The sequence below is a fragment of the Phalacrocorax aristotelis genome, chromosome 1 (genome assembly GCF_949628215.1).
Source record: "Phalacrocorax aristotelis chromosome 1, bGulAri2.1, whole genome shotgun sequence".
In the NCBI taxonomy this organism is placed as follows: domain Eukaryota; kingdom Metazoa; phylum Chordata; class Aves; order Suliformes; family Phalacrocoracidae; genus Phalacrocorax; species Phalacrocorax aristotelis.
Window position 1 is genome coordinate 143,181,021 of NC_134276.1, and position 25,922 is coordinate 143,206,942.

At 41.8% G+C, this 25,922-nt stretch overlaps 1 protein-coding gene across 2 annotated transcripts in view; it reads right to left on the reverse strand.

The window, feature by feature from the left end:
* Nucleotides 1-25,922, reverse strand: part of STK38L (serine/threonine kinase 38 like) — a 50,792-nt gene that overhangs the window by 24,329 nt on the left and 541 nt on the right. The window contains exon 1 of one of the 2 annotated variants that reach the window (XM_075113478.1): nucleotides 3,405-3,714. The exons of the other annotated variant lie outside the window; for it this stretch is intronic. The gene's annotated coding sequence lies outside the window, so the exon portion shown is untranslated. Of the gene's footprint in view, nucleotides 1-3,404; nucleotides 3,715-25,922 lie in introns of those variants that run through there. 2 annotated transcript variants of the gene reach the window in all.

Consider the following 25,922-nt stretch of genomic DNA (forward strand, 5'->3'; position numbering starts at 1 on the left):
CTGTAAAAAGGAAACAATAATTCTGGCACTAGCACACCACACTATAAGTAGCAAGGCTGACCCTCACTGTGGTTTTATAGTAGGAAAACAAAGACCAGAGCCAAGCCGTAAGGCTAGCGAGCTCAGAGAAAGCTATTTAACAGAGAAGAAACTTGTATCGACTTCACGGTCAAACCTTGGTGTAGCCCCACCAAAGCAGGAGGGATACATTGCCAGAAGTATTTGCTTCCAGCATCCCACGAACCCTGTGCACACACCACCAGCCCTGCTGTCAGACCACACTGAAGGAAATGCTCTGCTGTGGTAGAGAGTTTACTTCACATTTGCTCAGTTTATAATAGGCGGCCCCAGGTCTGTTGTTGGGGGGGGCAGAATTCAACTTTGTAAAACCAAGACGTGCCCTGAGCTCTCCAGGTTCCCCAAAGTGGAAAAGAGCACACATCTGGCAGGAGACACAAGGCACTCTGCAAAATCCTGCATCAACTCACAGCGGAGAAAACCTCTTCATCCTTTTTCCGCCTGCCTCTCTGCTTCCACTAACAAACCCCCAAACCAAGCATAAATCCACTTCCCAGACAAGATATTCAGTTGGGAGTAACCAAGTAAAATACTTAAGTGTGACCTTTATAAACAAATTATGCCAGAGGGGATGGGGGCAGGAAGGAAGCAGCTGCAAAATGGGACTTTTTATTGACACCACACTACTACTGACCTCAGCACATTAACGGGAACATTTTGAAAAGGTGCCACCCATAGTTCTTGGAAATGCCCTCGAACAACTACCAAATTCATGCCATTTGCATAATGGAACCATTCTATTCCTGCTGAATCTCCGGCCTTCCACTAGGCTCCCTGGACCACGAAGGTGGTCATATTAGCCAGCCAGATGTATTTAGCCAAAACTCCTCTGGCTGATGAAGACCAGAGACCTTACTTTCCGAAGAGCCTGTTACTTTGGAAAAAACGATACACCACCGGCTGTGAATGAGAGAGTCATCAAACCGACCTAATCGACAGGAGACATTGAGCAGTGCGTAGCCTGCGGGACAACCTCTCGGAGCTGCCAGGAGCAGAGATGCCATATGTGCTGCTTGGCCCAGAAATCGAGCCTGTGCCTCCTGGACGGTTGGCTGAACTCACAGCACGAGCCCTTCTCCTGATGCCTGCTCTGCTCAGCAGCAAGCGTGTCTGGCGTGGGCACAGGAGAGAAGGGGATGAGGAGCTACAGGTGTGGGGTGACCAGGGACATCTTGCCCCAAGAGGCAGGTGGGACAGCAGCATAGCAGAGAGGAGATGAAGGATATTGCTGAAGGGCAAGGGAGAGCAGGGTACAGCAGCAGAAAGGGGACAGCAGGCCCAGTGATAACAAGCTGGAGTTGAGTCTCCTTTGAGCAAGTCTGTCCTGACTAACCCTCTCCTTTCTGGTAGGAAAATGCTGCCTGGTCCAAGTGTATGTCTGATCTTTTTATTCCCATATCTTTCCTGACTGGGAAGCAGAGAAACACCAAGCAGCGTTTACTACAACTTCAGTCTGTGCTCCCATCTATCACAACAGCTCTAAGTCAAACCCTTGACTGATTTTCCTGAAAGCATTTCCACTGTTGAAAATCCCACACCCAGCTTCTGCTACACAACTGGTAATCCAAAACTTACATCCCCTCCAGGGTGCTTCTTGGCAGCTCCCACAGCCCATTATTAACGTTTTCATATTAGACTATTGGATTCCGGCTCTGGTTAATCAGAGCAAAATCACTGAGGCATCCAATCCCACCTGCTACAACTCAGAAGAGGAGAGAGGAAAGAAATCAAGGCACCTGGAGAACCGTTCTCCCCTGAAAGAAACACTTAGCACCTCGCAGGATCATTTTCTAATCAGGAAGGGATGAGAGCACAAAATCCAAGCCTCCCGCATATCTCCTCCAGCCTCCACAGCTCCGCCTTGGGACATCCAGGATGTGTAAAGAAGAGAGTGAGCAGAGAGCTGTCACTTGGAAGGAAGAAGGTTTGACACCCTCAGTAATTTTAGAGCCTATTTCTACATATCCAGGTAGCTCTAGACTTTGAAGAGGAATGGATAATGAGGATGAAAGAGGATCCTGACACAGATGGGCTACAAGATCAAGAAATTTGCTTTATTACCCCATGGCATACTTTCCAGCCTGTAAAATGGAGCAACAGGACAGGGATGTGGAGTAGAAAGCATAATCATAGCACTTCAGAAAACATTTGAACTGTAGTAATGGTGAGGATTCAAATGCTTTGGTAGACAAAAGGAAAAAAAGAAACAAACAGAACACCAAAAAAACCAACACCCCTCCCAAACAGATACGTTCATCATTTCATACCCTTCCAACATATTCTTCCAACCTTTCACATTTACTTTTTTAATGATTTCTCACTTCAGTGAGACTATAAATATGTGAGAGTATGCTAGCAGCAGTGAAAACTGAAACCAATCTTTCTAGCTATCTTCCTTCTTAGAGGGTTTCATGTTTCTCAGGATACTGCAGTAACCTGTTTGATCAATTCTCGCTTTCTCTTACACAGATTGCCAGGAAAAGAGCAAGTCTGTGCCAGTTAGATAGCGGCGGGTATCACGACCAGGCTTTGCTTCTGTTAGAACAGGTCTGAAGGTGCCAGTCTCGTTACAGGCAAGTCTCCTGTACAACTGTGTTACATGTATAGCTCATTCTTAGTATCAAATAAGGCTGGATCTATACTATAAAATTAATCTGGACCCAAGACACACAACAGAAATACCATTCTTATTTTTGAAACCATGTGTGTAGTATAATTATACAGCAACCCCAAAATAAGTTTGTTCTGGAATCACTACTTAGTGCGTATTTAAGTTAGGTAGCAAACACCATGTACAGTTCTCTGAGAAAAAAAGCACCTTCCCCCCCCATGACAGAACAATGCTACTTACATCACGCTGCTGGGTCTCCGATTTGGATTTAAAATTTAAAGCTACACACACGTTCAGCAGGACAGGGAACACCAATCCTTCCTCCCAAAACAGCTACATCACCTCACAGAAAGGCTGATAGTAGTTTTCATTTGTACATCCAAGCATGCCCCTAAAGCCCAGCAGTTAGGAAGGCAGTTCGCTATTGCAGTAAAAAAAGGTAAAACTGCGAAGTTTATAAAGTTTCCATTTACATTCCAGGGGAATTTGGCTCTTGAGTGAAAGCCTCTGGGTAAGGCAGATACTGAAACATACTTCTGCCTTTCAAAGTTCCCATTTTCTCAGAATGAGATATTTTGTCATTCAACTTGCTCCTGAAATGAAGCATACAAATGGCATTTTTTCAAGAATTAGAAGGTAAAAGAGAAATGAGAGATAGGCTTTCAGTGCCAGACCTGTTCCAAGGTAAACGCATACAGCTCAATAGAGTGAGTACCTTCAGAGAAACGCCAGCTATCACCACTGTGCGTAGCGCCGGAGCTCTTCTGGGTGAGAAGCTAGTATGGACTTAGTAACACTGCTTGGCTCCTTACAGACAACACAGCAAAGCAACTTGCAAAACTGGGCACTAAAAACGACTGGCGACAAGGATTATATTTAAAAAATAAAGTGCTATCTAGGAAAGCAGCACAGATACAACAAGGCTTCAAGTATGAGCGCCAGCCCTGCTGTCTCCAAATTGTTTGGATTCTCTTAAAGAGAGACAGGAGATACAGATAAATATATATGAAAAAAACCCAACCCACCAAACACAAATAACAGCATGATTCACACCAAAAGGCAGTGGGCAGGGACAGATAAATGAAATAAGCAACCAAAGGCTCAGCAGGACGAGGTGGTGTGACATACCAGCAAGAGCGAGGGGGAGGAGCAGCAGCTGGAGCATGGAGCAGCAGCCGCCCAGGCACCCTGGGCAACTTCTGAAACATGCAACTGTACGTGGTATGAGCTGACACGCAAACAGAAGGCAAAGATAAAAATGTTGTACTACAGCTGATAGCTCCAATGATGAAACAGAATGAGAAAGTGGTCATATTGGGTATCAGCCCGGAGGGAAAATTACTTTCTGCACTACAGCTTCTGTTAGCACAAAATTGGCAACTGCACTGTGCATGTTTTTACCATCCAATTGTTTATACCAAACCTCCTCCTGGAGAGGTTCCCTGCCTTCTTTTTCTATAACCCACTTTAAATCCACTTCCAAAGCTTTTGAGAAACCTCCAGAAACAAACAAAACACTATAGGATACTGAAGTCTCTGAGCAGCAAGCAAATAAGAAAATCCCACTACTCCAATCTAGGTCAATTATGGGCCAATATTTTTCAACACTCAGAGCCTGATCTTAATGCTCGTATTATTACGAATAAATATTTCCATGTTCAGAACAGACCCTTGTTCAAAGGTCACTTATGTCAATTAAAAAACCCTTCAGCTACATAGGTTTTTGACCTAATACTCCTATTCTTGGCATCTGGATGATGGTAGCTGTGCTACTGCTCTTATTGAAGTTCACAGTTATCAGATCAGCATGTTTGTCATGTTTGCTCAGGGGTATGTTTCAGAAAGAAAAATAAATATTATGTTCCTACATAATTCATGTTTTCAGTAGTATCTCCATTCATAAGTCCCTATTTTATTTAATGTGCTACCTGAAGGAAGCAACATTCCCTGCCAAATACAGCAAATCAGATACTTCACACAGAGATTCTTCTTTGACGTTATTGCCAAGACCAGATCTCTCTGGCACCCTCCAGTTTTTACAACAGTCCCCATCTGAGAAGGGAAAACAACAAGACTGCAACGAGCTGTCACTGACACTTTAGCATTTCATTTACCTCATTTATATACTTCATTTCCTTTAGTTTGTTATTCATTCCCCAGTGTGTGTTATGTTCTAGTAAGTTTTGCTACTTTAAAGTCACAGAATGAATTACATTTGTTCTATTTAAAGTAGCACTAAGAAACCGAGTAAAATTAGCCCTGTTGGAACAGGCTTTGCTATTTAAAAGCAAAAGATGTTCAAATGTTTTAGCCATTTTAAGTCATTCTTGTGTTCCCCATGGAGCGTCTGGGTGAGTCGCCCGTTATAGTCACGGCTAAAAGCAGAGCATGCTCCATGGCTCACCCACCCCCAGCTCACAAACCAGAAAGAGCAGGCACTCCCAGTGCCCTGTCCCCACAACTGTGAGAAAACCTTGAGGAGACATTCACAGACACACGACTCCGGGATGGAAACGCTGCACGGATCCTGCAGCCTCGGTGGCTGTTGCCCTTCTGGGACTGCTGACACCAGGGAAACCCAGGGGGCTGCGAGGCCCAGAGAGCAACTCGGGGCATCAGTGTCTGGCTCCAGCATGTCCCCTAAACTCCAGAAGAGTTTTTCACCTGGTACACCCAAGAAAGAGATGCTTTCAAAGTGAAGAAAGTTACTTTCCTATCTTGGGGTAGACTCCTAAACCTATAAATACCCCAAAACATAAAGGAGGGGGCAAAAAAACCCTCCAAAACACACCCCACCCCCCCAGCAAAGGCCACAGTTGTACACACACTGTAAGGTGGCATTAGCCAGTACTGTTTCTGAAAGAAGCCATCCCACTTTCCATCAAACCATCTGTTTGCTTCTCTCCCGCTGCCACTCGATGCTTTGTGTCAGCACCAGAAGCTGTGTAACCCACATTTAGGAACCGCACTGAGCTAAAACAATTTCTTTTAAAACAGTTTTGCTGAGGCTGGTTTCACCTGCATTGACTGAAAATGGTCACCCCTGCCCAGGCTGAGCCTCTTCATTCCACCCCATGATGTTTGTCGGAAATCCAGAAGTAAGCAACAGGGCCTTGTCTTTGAATTTGGCTCACAGAAATTAATCTCACAAATTATTCCAACACACCCGCAGTAATGATAAGGAAATATTTCCTAATATGGAATAAAAACTGAATATTGGAGTTGTGCTGCACTCCAGGATTTCCTGCTATTCAACGAAGCCAAGCAGCAGAAGTCTCCCATGAATAGCAGCTGTGATTCAGTTCTCTGCTACTTTCAATGGCAGCAAGCACAGCCGGCAAACACAAATTTGTCTCCCTGATGGTAAAAGTTACAAGCTGGGTGAAATGTATGCATATACAAAATAAATATACGTTTACAGGCTTATATATATAAATTATGTATATCTATGCCTCTATAAAATATATGCATTTTGTTTTCTTCCTTTTAGAGCTAATCTTTTGTCCACTTCAAGTAGCAAAGAAACTTTTGATCCAAACAGTATAACCTTTGCTTTCACTAACAATGGGAGACTGATGACCTAAAGTTTAGAAATACAAACTGACTAGTAAGGTCACTTCCATCTCTGCTCCACTTGCCTCAACCTTTGGCGATACAATTACATTCTTTATGCTCCACTATCAATAGCTCTGTCCTAAAGTTAAGAGTACATTTTGAGACATCCTGTACTTAGAACACTCAGTGTTGAATGACTTGCAATGACATACCAAAATCTTCTTGAGCTCGGTCCTTTCAAATAACTATTTTCTTTACAGGAGGGCTTTTTAAGACAATCCAGTCACTGGGGTTTTAGCAGTACCTACTCAAATTGCTTTACTGTGCATGCATGCATAGCTGCAAGACAGGACTCCTCCACCCACCCCATTAACTTCATCTGGAGACAGAGGAGGAAACAGAGAGGTTTACTTCTGTGCCATCAGCAAGAACGGAGGGCTGGAGCTAGGAACAGGAAGGGAATAGAGGTGCTGGTGTATCCACACACTGCTCTGTCTTCCAAGTAGTGCTCCAAATGGGAGGTCAGCTCAGGACAACACCTGGGGCAACTAAACAAAGCACAAGACATGAGGAGGAAACTAGACTTGCAGTCGCATGCAGCCACCCCTCTCTTCCAGGGTTTATCACAGCATCTGAATTGATGCATTTTAATTTATTGGCAACAAGATAAATTGGTAGCTTGCTGAGATGCTAGCAGTGCTGTGCAGTGAAATGATCTTTCATAGTTTGCTTTAGCTTACTTATGTCTTCCCTTTCTCGTGGCTCTCCCCAGGTTTCAGAGTGCTGCAAATCTTTGTCCTCTTAGAAGTGTCTAAAAACAGGAAACTCTTCTATCTACTGAAGTAATTGCATTCCTGTGCACTTAAGTGTTTTCTCAGCTTTCAGGAGACATTTGCATCAAGGCATATTCAAGAGAAAACATTGTTTAAGATCTGCTAAATTAACAGGCATTAAAAAGCTCACGCTAAGTATTTTGCTGCAATGTTTTGGATCGTGAAATAATTACCAACAGAGCAAGGTCAATGATCAGAAGTCTGCTTCCTCCTCAGTTACTGGTTTTCTGGATAAAATTACACTCAGGTCTGTGAAAGATACGTCCCACTCCAAAACATGTACAGCTGTCTAAGAGTAAAATTCAGTCACAGTTGATTTCTCTCCATCTGGCTCTTTCATGACCAAGAGACACAACTTCGGACAGAAGTAAAGAATAAGAGAAGCTTCTAACATGGCACCTGCATAAAGTTTCCTTGAAATTGTATGACATTTTCAGCTTTGATCCAAGAAACTCTACTCCCAGATTTCAGGGACGCTGTAAAGCCTTTTATTTTCTAAGGAGCCTAGGGAGGCAGGAGCAGAGCAGGGCTTCACCTTTGGGAACTAGGAGGGACTTTTGCATTGGAGAATGCTGGAAGAGAAGAGGGCACTAAGTTTGTTTTTCTTTTTACTGATATAAGTTCAAATCCCTGACTCTTTCTAGGCTCTTTTTAAGATCACAGCAATCAAATTAAGTATAGTAATTACACATGATAAGCCTGTGCCAGCAAAGGAGCTGACTGCTAAATGAGATGTGGAACACCAGTGACAGGCTATGGCCTGTGCAATGCCTGTCGTCAGGGTTAATGAGCACAACAGATCCCTCTGGCCTTAAAAAGCAGCAGAAGCAGGTAGGGCATCTTGTTAGTCTATGCAATACTGAAGAGCAGATGTTTGCCCGTTCAAATCCCACTACAACAGTTCATTTCTTTAACTATGATTTTTGGAGCAGGAGACAACTGTTGGCACATAAAGCAGACTACCTTGATGAGGCCCAGGATACACACAGCTGAGAAGATGTGTGGAGTCTCTTGATGTAAGAGAGGAATACATGGTACCATCTTCCTAGTGCCTGAAGCTGGGAAGCAGGTTTGGAACGGTGGGGATGCAGCTGTGCCATACTCTTACCACCAAATCATCAAGAGCTCTAGCCACGCAAAGGTGGAGAAAGAAATATTATTTCATGAAGGAACCATGATGGCAACATCTGATCCCTAGAGTGATAACAAGGACATCTGAAAAGAGAAAATATTCTGCCTTATTATCAGACTGGTTTAGGGGACAACAGTCAATACAAGTGTTTTTCCATTTCAACATCTATATCACTTTCAGAAGAAAAATACACTGTAAGTGGGTAGCTGGAGCTTATGCTTCTGAGATTTAGAGGTTTAGGAATAGAGGAAAACATCACTTTCAGTGGCAAACTCACAGAGCCTTGCTTTCATGCAATCTGAGAGTCTTCCGGCAGCCTATTGCTTAATGTCCCAACTGCTCATTTCCTCTAGGGCTGAAAAGTGACCAGAGGAGTGCTTTGTTATGGATATGCATATATAGATATAATCCCTCCAACACAATCACATATCCACCCTTCTAGGAAGATAAGAGAAAGGCAAAAAGGAAATAAAAGATTTGCACCTAGGTGTAAGATGATGAGGTTTGTGATGGGCGTTAGCTCCCTGTGGAAGGTAATTCTCCAGTCTTGGCCTGGGAATGCTCACTCAAAATGGGTGGTGTTTTCCTCTAAATTAATCTCAGAGATTTGATTCAATTATCTGTTTTCCTAGTCAAAGGACAAGAGAGGCAAAAGCAGGGTGTGGACAAAAGCTCTGGCTATATCCAGCTGCAAGAGAAAGTGAGAGGGAAAAGGAACAGAGGATATCTGCTTAAGTTTCTAAAAGATACTAAGGCTGTATGTAGCTGCTATGCTACAGTTAAGCATGCAAGAATGGATAAATTTCCAAATTAAAAAAAAATCTTAGAGGCTAGTTTCAAATGATTTCAAGATGAAATCATTTATGGCAAGACTAAGAGAACAAGACAACCACCTCTCTAGGAGCAAACCTCTCCCACCAAGAAAGCCTTCATAACAGTCTTGTAGCATGTCCTGAGGGCTAAGCATGCTCTTGACTGAGAAAAGGAGCAAGACTTATCAGTAAGAAGGACTATTCATGGAACACAGGTCACCTCATACAAAGATATGGGCTTTACAGGGAAGTAGAATGAAAAGCAACACTTAATGTTCCTGCAGAATGGCTCTCACTGTTCCTTTTCAAGGTGCAAGTCTCTGTTGCCCTGTAAGGTAACTAAGCGTCATTGTGCCTCCATTTCTGTATCTGTCAAGCGGAGACAAAGACAAGCGGAGGTACCTGCAGGAAATTCAAACGGAAATACCAGTTTAGTGCAAACAATGTGTAAAGATGGAGACTGGTGGAGTGGCGAATAAAAAAGTCCTTCAGGCAGCAGCCTGAATTGCTTGACAAGTTGGATACAACCAGCTATTTCCCATAAATAGTAACCAGAGAAAAACCCAAACAAGCTGTAGGAAGAATGAGATCATTTCCATTTTTGAAATATTATTTAACATTAACATTTCCTTACGGGGATGGGCCCCATGCACAAGGCCCTTACACAGAAAGGATAGACATTGCTGCCGAGGTCTGTTTCAAGGAGTGCCAATGCAGGTCTATGAATCACTTGTTAGAGAGACCTCCCTCTCACTTTGCTGACCCCCCCCAGTCCTGGCCATGCATTCCTACAGTTTTCCCAATAATACAGCCACAGCCACAGGCAAGTTGGGTAAACTCATCAGCCTGACAAACCTAAGCTACCAACCACTCCCATCCCCTTGTAAAAAGGAGACCATTCTTCCATAAAATCAGAAGGTTGGTTTGTCCCACCCTCCAGCTACACAACTGCTAAGTTCCGTGAAAGAAGCATAATGAAACATGGATAGGCACAGAGGACAAGGGGGATAACAGCACTGTCCCTTTTGCAGGCATCCAAATTTGGACTACATCCAAGCAGGTTTGGATAAACTTCTGGTGATGGGAGGACAGGACCGTCCCTTTTCACAGTGGCCAGTAATTCAGATTGGGTACAACCTAAAACCCAGAGCCCAACCATGACAACAGTTAAAGAGATGCTCTCACCAATGAGTAACATTTTTCTTGCACCAACTTTTGCTGGCTCCATTTGGAAATGGGCTGATGGAGAGGAGAGCTTTACAAAGCTTCAAAAGACAGTCTGTGACTACTTTCTCAGATCCCCTTTACTTTAAGCTGCAACGCTAGGGAACTCATCAATATCAAATTAATTGTGAACGGTTATGGTGAGGCTGATCATGATGAACAGCTGAACACCGGTCCCCTAGATGGTGTATCATACTCTTTGTAGATAGGGTCATAAAGACCAGGAACGGTTTGTACTATGTGCTGCTCACCCAAAGAATGCCAAGAGGAAAACCTGGTATTTGACCTACAGTAACATACCAGCAACATCCACCTTAAGGCCCACCTAATTTCTCACTCATTCCTTAATGCAACTCCTCTCATTCTACCCGACGACTCTACCAAAAGAGTTTCCAGTGAAGGTATGCCTAACACAACCTCTAGTGGTGACAAATCTTTCTGCAAGATAAAACCATATTAAATTCCTGGTATTTGACAATGATACAAGTGCTGAAGTAATGAATATTTTGAGTTTTCTTTTTCTAATTGCATATGATGTATGTACAGAGGAAGGACGCTCTTGTGGCTACCACACAGGAAACTGCATTAAGTAACGAATCCAGTAATGATCTGGATTCTGTTTCCCATGTGCAAAAACAAACTGTACAAAAAAAAAAAGAAAAAAAATGCACTCAGGGTGCCTCAGCTACCCTACATGAAAACAAACATAACATTCCTGTACCTAGCAGGTCATGTTAGGAGGCTTAATGAGTTCATATGCACAAAGAACCTGGGCTCTTAAGAGAAAAGATGCTAAAGAAGTATTTAACAATTACATAACTCATTCTGAAAATTCATTATTTAACCTGGCCCCAAAACTTGAGGCAGGCACATGGCTGCTTCTTTGTCATTGCACTTCTAAGCTACCCATTCAATCAGACTGGACCACCAGTTAACTACTATAGTCAACTGCAGAAGAGGCATTAATCTGTATACTGTGGATTTGGAAGGGTGTGTGGCAAGATAAGCAACTGAGATGTTTTTCACTGTTCCAAGGATAGGGCTGAAGTCTCCATTCTGATTTCAGAAAGCAGAGGAAATATATGGGTAAAGGCAATAGAAAGGACAGTTAAATATTAATACGCTGCAAGTGGCCAGGTTTGGTGATAAAGTCTCCAAGTTGAGCTACACTCAGGCTTGGCAAAATGTTGCTATTGTGAATCCAGCTGAAAGCATTCATTTGACTCCCCAGTCAATGTTTACACATTCTGTTGCTCATATGCAAATAACATTAATCAGCTATCTTTTAAAGTCCTGATAAATGGGCAACATTTGGAAAGTTTTACCAGTTTCCCAGGAAAGCCACCCATAATATCCGGCATGTAGTTTGTCTCATTGATATAGCACAGAGTAAGAGAGAATGCTTCCCCATGTCATGAATCACTAGGAAGCAGCTGCTGTGCTATATTCCCTTCACTTCTTACAAAAATATAAAAAGCACTAACAAAATAGGGAGTCTAATAATGCAGAATTAGTACAGAATCAAAAACATTTACATTTGTGGCTCCTCAGAAAATTATTGCTTCAGTTGAGTCTTAAAATACACTTCAACTTGCATTCATTTACAAGTAGAAAACCGAGTGAAATCCCTTATTTTAGAACTACCCTGGCAGTCAGAAAAGGTGTGTGCAAAAACCAGCACTTTTTACTTCGCAGATCATGCCCTGATTGATATTGAGCCCTACCTACCTCCCTAGCCCAGTTGCATAAGAGAAATTTCATTATTCTCCCCAGGTCTAAGATGATAACACAGGGATGGAAGCAAGATCTAGAGGCTAGTCTGTCTTTTCTGTGCATCCCCTTGAGTGAAATCTTGCTAAATATATCAGTAATAAAATAAACTACGGAAATTTCAGCAAATCCTAAAAGCACAGGGAAGCTGCTGTGCTGGTAGCCTCCAGAAAAGAAGGTATGCCCTCCCTGTTCCCAGCATGCCCGAAGTTGCAAAGATTTCTTGGGGTTGCTACTAAGCCTCAAGCTGCTTTCCTCTCCTTTGGGTTATTACTCATGTTAATAATGCCAGAGAGCATCTTCATCTTCCAGTGGACTAGAGCTCCAAGCTTTATTCTGCTTCCCCATTTGATATATCTGCCTCCCAGCTTGCAAGCAAATTATGTTTTGCCCTTTTAAATTATTTTCCATTCAGGTCTCAAGGTACTTTGCAAAACTAAGACATAAAGCATATCACCTTAGTAAAGCAACTCAGCAACTGTATCACAGCTGACTATGAAGTAAACAAACCCAGGCCCAAGAAGAATTTGACCAGAGAACCCTTCCTTGTAACAAGTGTCTATAGGGAGCAGACCCCTTTCCATCTCTACCCATTTGTTAGCAGGAATATATCCAAGGTAACATATAGGCTTATATAGCACTCTCCACATATAGCTTTCAAAATATGATGACAATTTCAATCTGATTTTAGAGATGGGGAACAGTAAGGTACAAACAATTAATCAGATCTGCCAAAATAAAAAATAATATAAAAAACTCAACTATGCAGTGCCACACCAGCATCTGAAGCACAAAGTGTAACTTGTAGGAGCTGCCAGAAACCTGAAGGAAGAGCTGAGACACAGAATTGCTGCATTAGTTCTGACTCTTACCTTGAGCTTAGTATTACAGTCAGATCAGGTCAGCACTGGGGAAAGGCAAGCTGTTTCTCAGGCAAGCCTTCACACAGATATGTTTGAAAAATAAAATGTGTGCACTTAAGGAATATAAAAATGTTTTATGGAATCCTATTTTTAACACTAAGTGGCGCAACGAACTATGGGAAAAACCAGAATTACAGCAGGAAACAGAAAAGCTCGGTTGACCAGAGCCCGGTGTTTTTCAGAGGTGCAACGGCAGACAAGCTCTGCCTACTTACACTGGTGTTTACACCAGGCTCCGGGGCTTTTGCAGCTGCTATTGAGGAAGCACATTCTTCACACTCTACTGGAGAAAAACAAATGGATTCTAACTATGCTGTTGGCAAAACAAAAGGAGTCTGTGAGTTCACAGGTTTTTGCATGCACCTGCAGGGATATTCTACTAAGGTGAAGCCAGCAGGATTTTATTATTGTTGAAATTTCAACTGCCATAAGAAACTACTCAGAAGTCACACAGCAGCATCACAGCATATATGCACATTTGAAGCTGCACAACTGGAAGTCCACCCAGGCCTTGCCTGTTCCAATCTTTTTCTCCTGAAAAACGTGTTAACCTCTGTTGTACCAGCTGTAGTAGCAGAGTCCTAAAATAGCTGCCCGCGCAGAAGGTAGAAGCAAACATCATCTACTGCTTTTTCATCTCCACTGACTACAGAGGATGGTTAAGACGAATAACTGGCTTGGATGTGCAACTGGAATTAATCTTTGGATTTCGCAGTTTGCTTCTCCCGATCATCTCAAAAGCCTGTAACTCTTGGCCGTGTCTGTAACAGCCTTCTCAAGCACTTTTAGAAACCCAGCCTCACCAAATAGTAGTCTTCCAGCAAATGGCTGTGAATTACAGTTAAAATATGTTTCAAGGGCCAAATGAAGCAAGCAAAACAGGTGACATCCCTCCCCCATCCCCATCTGCAACACAGACCACTGGACTCTCCAGCAAAGGAGGACCAGGCAACTGTCTGTAATAAGGATAGACCCAGCTCCCTGACTTAGAATTTGAATCCAACTGTGGTTTGAGCATCTTGTCATTTTCACATCCTTTCATTCTGGGCACCTCACAGACAGTAAAAATATTCTCCACATAAAGAAACGAGATGAAGCTCTGAAGCTCTATATATAATGTTTGCTAAAAATACCTCTTTGGAGGCATCCTTTGCCAAATAAGTGCCAAAACTTCAAAGGCTGAAGTATAATGTTGAAATATTTGCAACGCAAGTTTGTTATGTTTCTTGTGAAGCATGGCTGGCTGTAGGAGATCACATCTTTCAGCTGAAAGATCTGGTCCAGGCAATAACTGGAAATAGCTCCTTGGTGGCTTACGTGAAATGAGTCAATGGATCTCAGTCCAGTTCTCAATAAGTTAGGAATCACATCACAAAAGCATCTGTTAGAGTCACTTCCTGTGTTGATACCATTCTAAAGGCCAAGGACTGAATAAGGTGGGGAAAATTCATTACCCCCCCTCAGAACAGCACGTTCAAAACGTGAATTGCTTTTACCCAGCATCTTTGGTGAAAGCATCCCAGTGTGTTTTTACAAAATATGAACTAATCTACATATTTAAGTAATATATGTAACCCCTCACTTTCTCAGTAGGAAAAACCAAGACCTGCTGACTTTCAACATGCCAGAGCCATGCAAAAGGAGAGCAGCCAACAGCAATATTCGCATCCCACATGCTAACTAAATTTCTGCTTACCAGAGCCAATAAAAGTTTAAGAGCTCCCAAGAGTTCTTCTTTAAGAAAATTTAGCATACAAACGTAGGCTTATCTTGAACGAACCACTCAATTTCAAGGACTCACATCATTAGGAATATTTGCCTTGCCTCTTGCTAGTAAAGGGGCATGAAGCAAGTAATACAAACTAAGAAAAAGTAACAATATTTTAAACTCTGATTTAGGAATACAGAGTAATTTTAAGAGGGTATGGATAACATGGGATCAAAATCTTTGATCATGAACATCAGTCTTCATTTCTCATAGTAAATCCTCACACCCACAGAAAGTGTCATAGATCTCAGTGAATTAACTTTGCTAGAAAGCAAAGCCATACGTGTCATAAACACAGTTCAGAGCAAGTTCTAAAAAAACCAGTCAATTATATCAATTAATTTGAAATTTTTTGCATTTGAATGGCACACAGTAACTGAATGTAAACAGACTTAAACTTAGGGGACTGGGGCTGCTCAGTAAAATTAGAGATGCCAAGTCGAGTGAAAAGAACGTGTTTCATTCAAATAAGCTGAAGGTCTTCTGAATTTTTGTGCTTGTTAAACAGCTGCTAAACTGCTTGAACAACGCCTGTGAAGCATGCAGTGTCAAATGTGGTCAGTACCTCAAAAAGCACCAGATCTTTCAATATTGAAAAGCACTTACAAAAAGATCTTGGTATATTCATACATTCTCTCTCTCTGCCTATCACATCAAAAAGTGTCTCAGGTATCCACAGCAGAGGCTGGATTATCCTTTGTCAGTCCCTTCTCCCTCAAAGTCAATGAGGATTATACCACCAAAATCAATATGGGTAGTAGATTTAGCTTTGTATCAATGAAAGAGGCTTCTTGCTTAGAGACAGCATGGACTGAGGTACCTAAGGAAGCCAAAAATTACAAAGAAATTCTTAAGTGTTTATTTTATTCCTACATTAGTCATTGGCAAATATTAATTTAGATCCCATTAATCTGGAAAGCCATTAGAATGCATTCAGTGCAGCTTCCTTGTAAAAAGTAGGGATAGCCAAATTTTGTTTCCGTTAAAAACCCTACACTCTTGGTCAAACACAAACTACATTCTTGATCTGCCCAAAGAAAACAGAAGGAAAAAGCATAAGCAGGTGCACCGCTTGTTATACCACAAGCAAAAAAGCCCCAATTTCCATCCCTAGATGTACGTATGTGATGGGAGCCTACTTCTGTAAGTGACTTCATCTTGTAAATCAGATGCTTTGCTGACAAGATGATCACCACCCTTTAACAGAAGGAAGCTGCACCCAAAGCACCGATTCAGATGTTCCAGACAGAAGTCTGGCCTTCCATCCAAGACAAATACAGAGCTTAAACTGCACGGGTGTTTATTAGTTTGCAATATCTGGAGAGAATTTACTTTACGATTCAAAGAGAAGGGGGGTGGGGTGGACCTTACTTAACCAACATCTTTGCAGTAAAATCCAGCCTTGCCTTGGCAGGCAGGAGAGGGGATGGAAAGCACTTAGATTCCACAATGGCAGAAGAAAATATCATCACGCAACTGCATTCTTCAACTGCACACAGGCAGATGCAGATTTGCTATCACTCTCTAATGTCCTAAGTAAGAATACAGAAGCTTTTATCCTCTCAGTCAGTATGGCAACGTATCTTTAAAGATGACACTACTGCTTCAGAGCACTTAGGCAAAAGAACCAAGAAAATACATTTACACTGTGTTTCTCAGACTGAGAAAATTACAGTCAAGTAGAAGAAACATACTGTCAAGACCAGTTTCAAAAGTGAGATTCTACATGGAAAATATACAAAGAACACTAACAGGTTCCAGGTTTGTTTGTGCATTTTTTTTCTTTTTTGAAAGAAAAATAGCATAACCAAAATTGTCGTCATAACTCTTCTCTTGCAGCCTTTGCTCCCTAAACAATGCAGGCTCATCCCATGCCTTGGGGTCAAAATCTGAAATGGAGATTGGACCATAAACAAAACCGAAATTGGCTTTCTAAATATTACTGCTTGCTTAATAAAAAGGGCAGAGGGAAAACTAAATTTAGGGAAAACTAAAATTACTTATCTTTATTAGAGTATAACAATTTCCCCCAATTACCTTATAATTACTTCCTTTTTCATTTTTTACTTTCCACTATTCTTTCAATCTTTTCAAACAGTGGTCCAAAGTATGCATGAAAAATGGATGTGTATCTATTAATTTTTTTTCTAAATGTTGCTTTTGATAATAAAGATTATCTTGCAAAGCAGAATGTTATTTTGCTTATTTAAACAGATAATAGGCAAGCTATTTCTTCATTGTACCCTCACCATGACCAGAGTTTTGCATATTAGTGATGAGCAAAGGTGAAGGGAACAGCATTTTTGGCAGGCTCTAAGGAACTTCTTTGCTAGCTTCCAGCAAAGGTGTTCAGCAAAGTTATTCTGCCAGCCACCAGGCTGCCACATAAGCTGTGAGCAGCAGCTGAAACCAGTGGTGTAGGTCAGAGTATATTCAGACATGTGAAATTCTCTTATCTCAGGTCTGGGTGATATAACAGTCATCTATTTTTCCTGAACACTGAAAGGGATTTGTTCTTTTTCATTTCCCACTACAAAATTGGCTTATACATCTGTGAGCAAAAGCCAACAGTTAACATGAATCAGGTGCCTTCTGGGACTAAACTGGGTTTAAAGATACCCAAGTGCGAGCCTAAGACTCTGGTGGTATGAATGAGCCACAGCTGTCAAGAGACAATGCTTTCAGTATGAACTTAGAGCAAATGGCACTGTGGTAACAGGGAACATGGCAGGTTGTACTCGGATACCTCCTGAAAAACCAAGTGGGAAGTTCCTTTAGATCACCCTACAGTAACATCAGCACCACTGACATTGACTGAAGGAGTTGGGATAGAGCTGCAACATATTAAGTCAACTTGAATATCCGCATATTTGTTAGCCCACTAAGACATTCACCATCTGAGATTCAGAGCTCTGCCAGGAGGATTGATTGTTATCAGTATGGCATTCATTTCACACTCCTCGTCATGACAAAGCCCAGAGCAGTATGTCTGGGAAGGCAAGACAACACCTCGCCATGCCTGTCACAAGAAACTTTGATACAAGTTCACTTGCATCTAAATCACATCCCAGATGTAACCAACCCTCTGGAAATGTCAAGATTTACACACTCAAACTGATTAGCTGGTAAACATATTAAAATCCTCACCTGGACAGCTCCATCCTTCTATATATTACTACCATGCAAACACAGCTGAAATCCAAGCTACATGGCCTCAAACCTTTGGAGACAGCTTTGCATTTCCTTGTGCACCTGGGGCTCACAGTGACTTCAGTGTGTTCCTTCCTGTAGAAGGAATGGATGGATGTTGCCCATATACACTGCTAACTACTGAGAACTAGAGCTGGTCCAGAAGTGGTGCACGCTGCGACATAAGCTAAAAAATTTTCAGATTTCCTTGAAGGTTTGCCAGCAAAGCTTGAAAATCTAAAGCATTCCACTTTGTTCTTTTCCCTTTATCACTGGCTCATGAAAAACAAAGACAGGGAGAGAAAAGGAAGGAGAGGAAAGAGATTTAACAGGGAGGAAGGAATCCCCTTCTCTACTCCCTTTGTCTTCCAAAACAAAACAACTGGGTTTGTTTTTCCAGATCTTTACCTCTCTTCATCTAAAAGCTGTACTTCTCAAAATTGTATAATAAATTACCTGCAATTGATCTTCTTACCTGAAGCTATTTCTGAAGATGATTGTTCCTAATACCACAGCTCATCATAACTTTGTCATTCCCAGCCTGTGGTCCACAGACACTGTCAGCAGCATGCGGCTGGTCAATGAGACGTAAGCGTTTTTGTTCAAAGGTGTATGGTAGTCTGGGAGCGCATTGTGGCTTGACAGTAGCCTGTGGTTCACTGGACTCGAGAACCACAGCCTCAACTTCTGTTGCTGTCTAACCACTCCATGGCTTGTATAACTCAACCTTAGAGACAGCTGCAACACTCGGATTCAGCCAAGAATACAAGGGGAAGCTTTTTATTCAACTTCAGTTCCACGTGTATTTCTTTAAGCAGATACTAAAGGTCAATTATATTCATGCTTTATACTACACACACATTTCTATTTCCCCCATCACAATCCCCCTACCTTCTCATCACTAAATGTTTGACGTAATGTCTCTATTCTGCGCTTCAGGCTTTTCAAATACTTTAAAACAGTCTCTGCTCTATGGATTTTTATTTGTCTTATTGTCATTTTGCCTGACTTCAAGTTCAATTTCTAGTTGGAACAATTTAAAGCATAAGCAGTTTACAGGAGATTATTCCAGGTGTTCTTAACATAATTGTTTTTTTTATAAAGGAGAAGAACAAAAACCCACAGAAGTTTCTAATTGCTACTTAGGCAACTGAGCAGTGAGGTCACCAGATCCAGAGTACAAGTGAGCTAACATGCTCACATGATAGATATTTTATGTGAACTCTCCTTCTCTGTTAAATGAAACTCCCTGAGAAGACAAACAGGACAGCATAGGGAAAAAGTCTCCATACAATAATTAACTATAAGAGAATCTATTTAATACCTCTCAGTATAAACTAGTCATCTATATACTTTGCTTACAAAAAATTTGAGCGCTAAATTCACAGAGGACTCCTGTTTTAATAACCCTTGCTTCTCTGTCCTTAGTCATTACTTCGTAAGATGCTGCCTATGCCTGTTAAGATTGGGGAAAGACGAAAAAATAGGAGTTTACTAGAAATTTTATTTACAATATAATCAGGGTTGTTTTGTTTGGCATCTCCCCCCCACAACTTGAATGTGAATATTTACTTTCCTACAGCGTTTGCAGAAACCAAGATTCATACTGTAACTAATTCTACGAAGTAAATGAAATAAGTGATCTTAAACTGTAAGCAGGTAGCTTAATTTAGTAAGAGAAATTTTCTTTAGGCACAACAAAACTTTTGATTTACAGAAGTGAAATAGGGCAAGTCAGTCATGAAGAATATCAACTCACCTGCTCCGAGTTCTTTACCACTTTAGTGGACTAACCAAGCACAAACAAACCAACAAAACCCAGTGACAAAGATGCACATTAATGACACCAGAAGTGATAACATGCCTTTCTTTCACCTTATCTCGACAGTCAGAATTTGCTATGATGCACTTAACTGCTTTCCGAGACACGCCACTATTACGATCTGCACCATCAGACGACCTTACTTGGTTAAGCAAGTCTCACCCAGTGTATTTGCTACACAGATATCCGTTAACCAAAAGCCATTACTCCACTAAACAGGAATGCGCTTTTAACAGTTGGCTGTTACGTGTTTGTAACAGCCATGTCTTTCATTGTCTTTCATCACCTTATAGTTCCAGATGTTAGAGCTTGTTAAATTACACTTTTACACTTATACACTTTTAATTATTGTTAATCATATTTCATTCCCCATATTCAGTTTCTACAGTTTGTAGAGACAGGTACTGCCATTAAATCCTTACCTTGTGACTGAATATGTTCTACTTTCCTGCTCGGCCAATTACTAAATACCACAAAGCACAAGAATCCAGTTAAAGATAACTTCAAGAAAAAACAACTGCCTCTAAACAATGCAGTACAATGGTTTTGTCTGCAGAGCTACTAATATAAGCTTTCCTCTTCATACAGGACTCAGCACGCTAAAAATTAGTGACATTTTAAGCGGAACAATTCTTTCATCATCAGGCTGAATTTGGCTGGCGTTCTGGTTACCTCCCTTATAAGGCACCAGCAAGAGGGAAGGGCTGGGAACACATTACACAACTATTCATTGCAAAAAAGAAAAAATTAAAACCAATTTTAAGAAATGTCTGTGATAAACACTTTTCCAATATACAAAGCAAGACAAAAGGAGCCTAATGCCATTGGACTCCAGGTCTACCAGGTAGAAATAGCAGACTTGGAAAAAGGGAGTTTTTCCTAAAAGAAAAGATTTTTCCCAGTTTTTATGGGAAGAAATAGAACACACAAGCCTGTGAGATCCTCCTGCCTTCTCCACATTTTGGTTCAGCTAATCAGCCAAAGAGGTAGCTCTGCAGTGGAAAATAAAGGGGAGATAGCAGACCACACCCATGTCCCATCACCATCTCCTCTGTGCTCAGTTGTGACACATGGAAACCAAACATGGCAAATCATAATTTCAAACAATGGTAAGGGGGTTCTGTGGCTAGGTAATCCGCATATTGGCTGGCTTGTACAAAACGGTCCTCCTGCAGACAATGAAATATCACTTGGAATTTAACTATCAGTTCAGCTATAAGTAGGTTCTATTTTTCCTAGCGCACTCACAATAACACTGAGGCTTTCTACCAAGTGAAGCTATAGCTATTCTGCTGTTACATGGCAGCTGAGTCAGGCCTCAGCTCTACTCATTCGGGAAAAAACAAGATAGAAAACAGGGATCTGTGGGAAAGGTCCACTTTATCAAGTGATCCCCCACAAGCGACTGAGATCAGATTGGTAGCAGTGCTGGCATATCGAAGGTCTGCATACGTGGCAGAAGCGACTCTACCTTGGAAATGAATGCTGTCCCTGGAAACCCCTTTTCCCACAGAGCAGACCCAAGGGTCTCCAAACTAGCAGTGGTCTGGCAGGAAGAGGACATGTCTGTCCTCTGCAGGGGTTCTCAGAGATGCTGACAGAAGCTCATGGTAGAGCACAAATGTGCTAGATAAGCTGCCTCGCTCTCCATTGTATGAAAGACAGGGAGATGGAGCCTAACACTGCACAACCAGGAGAGCCCCTACGCATACACAAGTCCCCACTTGTAGCAAGCCACTTCTGTCAAGCAACTTTCTTTTTAGTTTGCATCCTTAGCAGTAGCTTCAGGGCAGTCACATGTCTCACTGAAGTTATGGCTTGCATTCCCCCCCCCTCCCCCAGTTTAAATCCCTGTGTATGGAAGCTGACTGTGTATGTAACTCCTATGGATCAGCACAACCTAATATCTTCATTTTAATTGCCCCCAATAAGGACAACTGTATTTCTCATAAGCATTATTCTACTATAGTGGCTCATAAAAAGGGCCCTAACCCAAGGACTTCTTTCTGGTAAGGTACCCACTTGACTCAGGTTTTGTAACTGGGGGTTTGACCTGGGAGGTGGTTTCCTTGATTTTGTTTTACTACAAGGAGATTTAATTGCTAAAATTTCTTGGCATATTTTATAAATGTGCTAGCAGTGCCTTACTGAATGCGACATTACACACGGTACTTGCAGAGAACTGTAAACTTCTATCTTTATTAGACATACCAGAAAAAAGGTCTCATGACCTTTCTTCTCTTCAAGATTTTAACAAAAAGGTTTTTTGTTTCCATTTCTGTGGAGGGAAATTTAATAAATTCCAAGATGCCAAGATATTGGTTAAATCTGCAGCTCCTCTACAGCGTGTCAGCAGTCACAGGCTCAAACTCTGGAACCTAAGAGACACAGCTAATATAAGTTGCAATACAATAAACACTTCCTCTAAACACAGTTCCTCTCCCCATATAGATCCAAGTTATCCCCTTGCTTACTCCCTCCCATTCATTCTACCACCTACAATAAACTCAATTTGTTTTTCCTCAACCTGTTCGTACCAAACTATTACTTCATATTGTTTGTTTGTTGTTACTAAAAGGTCAATAGTTGTCTCTTTTTACTGTTTCACAAGAGTAAGAATCTCCTGAAATCCCAAAAGCCCAGACTACCATTTTAATCAACCATTGTTCCCCTTTACTGCTAAAAATATAACAGTCCACTGTTCCTTTGATAATCAAAGCCTCATATAAGTAGTCTTCGGAAGCAAGTTTATTACATTAAAATTTTAGGTATCTGCTTTCTTCATATTCTATTCAGCTACAACTCTCATAAAACCATATGTCAGCCAACAAATTGCAAGTTTCCAGGTATAAATATTAAAGACATACATCACAAATTAAGTTCCAAATCTACTGTTCAAACCAGAATGCAAAATCCAGTGCCAAAACTAGTGAGAAAACAGAAAACCAGGTATGTGAAGCATAAAGATTAATATTCTTTCCTGATCCACTGTTCTCCTTTGCTTTTTTAATCTCTACACAGTACTGAGGTATTAATGCAAGCCTCACAAAATTACGTGATTTCACAAGTAAAAGACAGTATTAACTATGACAACTGCCCATTTTAATGCTTCCCACGCTGATCAAATTATTTGTGACAAGGAAAATAATTTTTTCCTGATAAATTCATTCACACACACCCCCAGTCCCTGTTTTGTTTTTATTGTTGTCAAAGAAAAATGTTCTATTGTTTCCTCAGGCAGATGCAGGAGCAGTGAGACTGCCAAAAGTTATTCTGTAGTTGTAGACTATGGAGCTGCAGGACTTTTCATTCCAACCAAATGTTGAAGCCTACTCTTCTGCGTTTGACGACGACTAAGTTCTGATCCCCCAAGAAAAGATTCCCCCACCTTAAACACAGTTCACCATTTAAATTCACACCATGCACTAAATAACTCTTCTCTGAGTTCATACCCCACAACAGTAGATTGGGTTACCCTCGCTGTTACTCCTTTTCACGCAAGAAAAGATGTTATTTAGTCACCAGACTTTGAAAAACCCTGCATCAACCCATCCCAAAGAATTAGGCTTCAGTCAGTTATTTATCAAACCCACATTTTCATGCTACAGGAATGCAATTACCACTGATGGCAAGTCTGGTCTAAGTGCAGCTATACATTGAAATGAGCTGCAAACAAGAGAAGATTAAATGATTTTGTGGACAGTAGTATGTTTGATTTATGTCAACTGCCATTATCCTAAGACACATAAAGCCTCTTTCTGGGGAACTAAAAGCAAACCATTTACCATCTAATATCAGCTTAGTAGTCTTTGTGCTGATGAATACTGTATTCAGAGAAGTAATTCTTTTAATTGTAATTTACATGTCTGCCCTGCATCTCCTAGAACACAAATATCAAAGTTTATCAGTTGGCTTTATGTTTTAACTAACTCTCGGCTTAAACTTGGTGGGAAGATGAACATTTTTGTTAGAATAAACATGGGCTGAGCGAAAATTGAGTTTTTAGGGAGAAGATAAGCTTTTAATAAAAAAGACAAACCCATTGCCTAGACAGATATAGCAGGCAAAACCAGCACTTGCCAAACTGTGACTGAGCCCCTTTTGGCAACTAAAGGATTCAAGAGAGATCCGAAGGCACACCAGGTGACTTAAATGATTAAAAATTTCTACCCACCATTCAAGCTTCAAGGGCATACAGATAGATGAGCCAGAAGGAGGCTACGCAGAAGTTCTGAGGAACAACAGCTAGGCAAACCTCACCAGCGTGCATGAGAAGCTGTGCATATGCTGAACCCCATTCAGCACACCATCCCATAGCATTCCAACCCACCAGCAGCCCACCAGCGACTCCACTAAGCACAGGATCAGACCCTCAGAGGTCGGCACAAGCAGCTCCACAGTGGCTCATCTGACAGAAACCCAAAACTTCTGTTCTTCTGGGAACATTCCCTCATTGCACACTGAGAGCACAGGGGCCTTGTCTAAGTCCACTGCAAGTTAGCAATAGGCTGTGGGGCTTTTTGGGTTTGTTTTATTTTTAAAAAGACTATCTGCAAAAAAAAAAAGGCAGAAACAAAGCATGATACCTGCCCACTGTAAATCATTGCTTCTGAATTCTGTTTAGCTAGTGTTATGGGGTTTCTTTTCCCATGAAATGTTTGAGAAAGAAAATGTTTAATTTCAGAATTTTAAGCTCTGTTAACCAATAAAATTTAAATTGAACTATGCCATGTACAATGTGAAAAACAGCTGAGTTCCAGTTTCAGAGAGCTACGAAAATTTGACTCTTTAATCCAAGACACCTTTTAAGAAAAGCAGAAAAACATGTCTACATATAGCACAGAAGATAAGACTGCATCAATTCTATTAGATACAGTAACAGATTTCTCATATGCAATGAGTGTGGCCACAGCTCATCACCTCTCAGGTTAGTAGTCTATGGGCTAGTATTTCAGTTAACTGCTCAGAGTAAAATTAAGACGGATACTCTTTCATCCCCAAATTCCTAAATGATAAGGAATGAAAGCAAGTTTGTATGATTTCTATATATATTATCTTTTATGGAACATGCACAACAATTTAGTAAGGCTTATTAGTGTCATACATGCTCACAAACAAGACCCCTCTACTTCAAGTGACTTCAAAAAACTATAATCAAAACCCTGAATCAGCACACGTGACAAAACCCAGCATCTGCCATCTCCAAAATAAATTTCACTGCTCTTCAGCAAAGAGCAAGAGCAAAACAACATGAATGTATCCTACCAAATAGGCTAGAAAAAACTTTTTTTAAAGTCAAACTTCAGCATTGATTTTTATTCAGAAGCGACATCAAGACTCATTTGTTCCTATTCTGGATTTTGCAATAGGAAATCAGGTACACAACATCACTGGAGGTAGCCTTTTAGCATGCATGTGAACTCTATTACTCTAACCCAAGACGTTCCAAATTAATTAAAACCAAACAAAACCAGGAGACATCTCAGTTCTTAGGATTTAACTTTTATCTTAGTCACTGTAATTTGCCTAAAAATACCAGAGGACGAGCTAGACTGACAAATTACGGGCCCAATCCAAAACTCCTTTGGCTGAGGGAAAGGTTACAAAAGCGGGTTTCGGGTTTGCTCATCTGAGAGTGGAAACTTGTGATGGTTTTATTTGTCTGTTTGATTTTTAAGCTCATTACAGAGATAATTTTGTCCCTTTGATTAGGTATTTTTATTTAGGTATTTTTAAAAGAGGGCAGGACACGCTTAAGACCGACGACAGCCGCGGGTACACCCACCACCACCTCACGACTGCCAGCCGCGGCTGAGCCCGACCCTCGGTAACCGCACACAGCCCGGTAACCGCACGCGCCCGACTTCGCCTCCCACCCCGCCAAACGCCGGACCTGCCCACCGAGCTCCCCTCTCTCGCCGCCGCCCACCCCCCCAGGCGGGGCGCCCCCGTCTGTACCCCGCCATCCCCTCAGCGCTCCCTCAGCCCGCCGCGCCCAACGGCTAACGGCCGGCGACGCGCGGGGCAGGCGGCGCGGCGCGAGCTAGCCCAACCGCCGCTCCCCTCCCGGTGAATGGGTTGGGGATGGAGCGGCCGACGGCGGGGACCGTGGCGGGACAGCCCAACGCCTCAGTGGCTGGCGGCACCCCCCCGGGGAGAGCGACGAACTCGGGCCAACTTATGCCGCTGGCGGGGGCCGGCAGCT